The sequence below is a fragment of the Gadus macrocephalus genome, chromosome 16 (genome assembly GCF_031168955.1).
Source record: "Gadus macrocephalus chromosome 16, ASM3116895v1".
Lineage (NCBI taxonomy): Eukaryota > Metazoa > Chordata > Actinopteri > Gadiformes > Gadidae > Gadus > Gadus macrocephalus.
In genome coordinates this window covers 19866351-19871350 of record NC_082397.1, presented here as the reverse complement: position 1 = coordinate 19871350, position 5000 = coordinate 19866351, and the positions used below count along the sequence as shown (strand labels likewise).

The window sequence follows — 5000 nt, the reverse complement described above, 5'->3', positions numbered from 1 at the left end:
CAAAACGGGATCACGTAGGTAAATACACAACAATAAGAGTGAAATGGAATATGGGGCCATGGAATCCTTTTTGTGGTTTGTCCTCTGTTCCCCAGAAGGTGGAACACATTCTCAGCCCCACAAAGCAAGCATATTAAAACATGGACCTAAAACATGCAATTCATTAATGGAATACAGACGATGGGTCTGATTATTTATTTTTATTGCTTACCATATATCTGCATATCTATACATATATGCATATATATACATAGATATATTTACATGCATACTGTTATTCTGAGTATTATGTTGGACAGTTGACGACTGGAATACAAGCATATAATTTCCTTTAAAGGCTTCCACGAATAAACTTGAATAGGTCGACGTTTTGATTACCATGTGAAGTCATGTCAATTTATAACGTTGAACGTTTTATTTAGTTTTAGGTGATGTTACCCGTTCCAATTCTACCCTCCCCTGTACGATGTTGACGCTTCACGATGTATAATGTGTCTGTCACACACAGCCCCCCCAACCCCCTACACGACATCTCAGCTCCAGCGCCTGTCCAGTGGATTGGCGTGTTTGTGATTGGCACGTCAGTAATGTCCGACTGCAGGCCCAGCAGCGGCCACGCTCTCCTGGTCGAGTTAGGAGGAGGCTACATGTGGGGAGATTTGATGTATGATCTTGCAGATGCTCGCTTGGATGCCTTCAGGTGACGCGTCTTTGGAACAGTAACAGGTCACCCCCAGCAAGTCCCCTGTCCTCTCAGCGATGCCACGGTCGCTGTGATGTCGTTCAGACTGCCGTGTCATCATCATCGTCTAAAAACAGGCCGACACACAAAGGAGCCTGTGAGATGTGGTCATTTTAGGACACAAAAATGGTGGTCGTGATTTGATTACTAATGTACGCATAAACATTTTGGCAGTTGTATGCAATTCTAAGATACATATTCACACCCGCAAGCCATCCCAGAAGACTTTGACAAGTTGCTTGTTTGATTCAAAACTGTTTGTCCTTAAGTGGGCAAAAGCCACCAAATGACAATGAATGGCAGGAAAAATGAAAACATGACCTGCAGCCATTTATTCCCTTGCTCGCCCCTTTAAGCGGAATACAACCCAGTGCTGTAAAAGAATACGATGCACTCTGTCATGCGATCTGTCAATAGTCAGGAAGGATGGCACATCAACTTGGGACCTCTTCGGGGGGGTTCTTTCCACCCACACACACACACACACACACACACACACACAATGTGTGTGTGTGTGTGGGGGGGAGGGTTATACAGCCCATCCGAGGGACCTCGGGAGGGATTCCATCCGTGACCTCCAACACACATACGCTCACACGCACGCATGCACACACACACACACGCACACGCACACACACACACAGACACACCCTCACACACACACACACACTCCATGTCACATACGCTGATGAAATGTTCTTTAATACCCAATCGACAGTATTGACGTCCCCCCGGGCAGCGGGGGCCCCAGAGGAGGGGCCAGGTATTGATTTGGGAGGACTGTGGGGACGGCGGTCCCCCCCAGATGACATGCTCCGAGTCCCTACGCTATTATTGGGAAATTAGTGGGACTATTACACCTCCTCGCGAGCCATATGGAGGAGGAGGAGGAGGAGGAGGAGGAGGAGGAGGAGGAGGAGGAGGAGCAGGGGGAAGAGATGGCGGCCAGCTGACTGTCCACGTGAACTTCCCACTGGACCGGTCGGCCGCTGCCGCCTGACGAGGGGGAAACGTTGGCATGGGTGACTCATGGCATGCTATGGAATATGGTACATTGCCACTGTTATTACGATTAGCCTTATTGATTATTATGATGATGATGATGAAGATTGTGATGACGTTATTTATGATGATGATGATGATGATGATTAATATAATTTATATATTCTTTATCTTTATTGATTATCTTTAATACATATATAAAGGCCAATATATGTATGTATTACATGAGTTGTAATTATGGTGGGTTACAGGACAAAAGCGGTTAGGTTGTTGACTCCAAGCTGAAGAGGGTTAAGGATGAATTCCAGGTGTCCTTGGTTTCCTCCCAAATGTCCACAGTCTACATGTATGCAACATCTCATCCCTACCTGCTCTTCAATTGCATGTGTCTGAATTCACTGTTTAACCCGTACCTGCTCCTTAATTACATAAATCCTAATTCACTGTCCAACCCCGGCCTGCTCCTAATGACATGTATCTGAATTCACGGTGTGATGCTTTGGATTGAAGCTAAATTACTGAATAATAAATAGTCAGGTGGTCAAGGCCTTTGGAGGTGCTTCTAGGACAAAAGACGAGGCGTAAGGCTTCAAACGCGTCTGATCCAACTATGAAAACAAAGGCAAAGTTAAGTGCATCGTTGGCATGGCCACCAGCGGCTTTTCGCCTGCTTCCGTTGACCTACTGCAAGTTGTACTCGTGAGCAGGAATTCATTGGGGCTCAGCTAAAACGGCGATTATTGGCGCAGTGCTCTGGGTTCTGCACCCTGCCCTGTGGAGCCAGGCTGACCTCTGCGGGACAGGGGTCTCTGTGATTGATTAGCTGGACTGGGAGGACCACCTCACCCCTGCTGTCCAGGACATATGGAGTCTGTGTGTCCTATGGACTTGTTCATCAGGAGGCCTGAGACGTGTGTGTGTGTGTGCGTGCGTTTGTCTTTGTTCCCCTCTTTTATATTCTCTTTCTTTATTTTATTGGGATACGTTGCGTTGGCTGATGTTGCACACATGGTGCAAGTGTGTGCGCATGTGTGTGTGTGTGTGTGCGTGTGCGTGTGCGTGTGTGTGTGTGTGTGTGTGTGTGTGTGTGCGTGGAAACGTATGTGTATTAGTTTGGGTCTTTTCCTATGTATGCTGACTATTGAAATCAGCACAGACTAGTGTAGATGTCCGACACTACCTCAATACAGACATCCCAAACTGGCCTGTAGTTTGGAATTCAACTCCTCTTTTCTGTGCTGTGCAAGGAGCAGTTCTTTGTGATTTATTTTGCTGTTTGAGCTCTAAACAGTCCATAAATACATGAGGTATGGCCCAGCGGCAGTCACAGATCACAGGGCATTGGAGGTGTTGGAGAGAAACCATGCAAAGGAAGAGGTCATTCGGAATGGGACTACCAAACGAGAGCACACTTGAATATTAATTCATCACTGCGTACCCGAAAACATACACAACCATCATCCTTTGCCAATGAATGACTTCAGATTAAGTTTTATCCAAAACGGCCATCTTAATGATTGATGTAAGGAATTGTCACACCCCTCAAAAGCTACACAGGGGGAAGGAGAATGTGTGTAGAGTGTGGATTTGTGGTTATTGTGGATTCGTGTGTGTATGCATTAATTGTATTCATACACACGTATGGCTTTGTTGTGTTCACATCCACAGCAAGCGTGAAAATGAACTGTGCATGCACAAATCCAGGGCCCTGTTTGCACCTTTACAATGTTGTTGGATCAAATTAAGTTTGTTATGAAGAACTACTATTTAATAGAGGCCAAATGAACAGACAAACACACACAAACACTAAAACAATAACACACCCTTTCCAACCATCCTCCATACATACGGCCTCTGCCGTACAATCTCATCAAATTACATAAAAACTGCATTCAGATTTTTCACAGGATGTCTATGTTTGTCATTTTTTACCCAATCCTCCCCCATCGACACCACCACCAACACCACCAACACCGTCACCACCCCAACTTCACTCATCCCCTTTATTTTACACATCCGGCCATAACACAAACGCTTGCAGCAGCAACTTCTAAATGGACTGACTTCATATTTTAATTTAGTGCGTGTGGCTGAGAGATGGCACGCAGACTGAGGGGGGAGGGGGGAGGAAGAGGAGGAAGAGGACGCTGGGGGAGAGGAAGGGAGAAAAAAAAAAATGGGGTGATTTGCAGGGAGAAGTTCAAGCGGATATCAGGCCGAGGTTAAAAGTGAAAGCAATTCATTACCCGGTGGGGACGGGACGTTACGCACCGCAGCGGTCAAGAGGGGGAGCGGTGGGCGGGGCGGGCCGGGGATGGGCTGGGGGGGGGGATCACAGAGCGCCAGCTTAGGGGTGGGGCCGGGGGCGGCGGAGGGGCGGGCAGCGATGAATGGATAAGGGCCAAATGGATGGTCATATTTTACAGCAGGTTACAGTGCGAGTGCCTTGTCCAATTCTATAATTACAGGTTGGGTGAGGCAGAGGGGTGGGGGGGTGGTGGTAGGGGATGGAGGGAGGGGGATAGGGGATGGGGGGAGGGAAAAGACAGAGATATAGAGAGACAGAGAGACACAGAGAGACACAGAGAGAAAAATAAAGAAAGAGAGAGAATAGGGGAGAAAAGTTGTCTTTGGGGGCTTAATTGAATGGTCACCTCTGAGATCGTTGTGCAGGGGAGGGGTGGAGGAGTGGAGGGGTGGAGGAGTGGAGGAGTGGAGGAGTGGAGGGGTGGAGGGGTGGAGGGGTGGAGGGGTGGAGGGGTGGAGGAGTGGAGGAGTGGAGGGGTGGAGGAGTGGAGGAGTGGAGGGGTGGAGGGGTGGAGGAGTGGAGGGGTGGAGGAGTGGAGGAGTGGAGGGGTGGAGGAGTGGAGGAGTGGAGGAGTGGAGGGGTGGAGGGGTGGAGGGGTGGAGGAGTGGAGGGGTGGAGGGGTGGAGGGGTGGAGGAGTGGAGGAGTGGAGGGGTGGAGGGGTGGAGGAGTGGAGGGGTGGAGAGGTGGAGGGGTGGAGGGGTGGAGGAGTGGAGGAGTGGAGGGGTGGAGGAGTGGAGGGGTGGAGGGGTGGAGGGGTGGAGGAGTGGAGGAGTGGAGGTGTGGAGGGGTGGAGGGGTGGAGGGGTGGAGTGATAAGGGCTGAGGCTGGCTCAAAGCAGCCCCCCTCACAGCGTACAAACAGAGCTGAGCCATAGATCCCTGATGCCAATGTGCACCTCTGATCATACTTCATGTTTTTCCCATGAGTATAGAAATGTTTTTGCATTG

General features: G+C 49.1%; 1 protein-coding gene across 1 annotated transcript in view; it reads left to right on the top strand.

The window, feature by feature from the left end:
• Positions 1 to 5000, top strand: part of LOC132473847 (histidine-rich glycoprotein-like) — an 11484-nt gene that overhangs the window by 2860 nt on the left and 3624 nt on the right.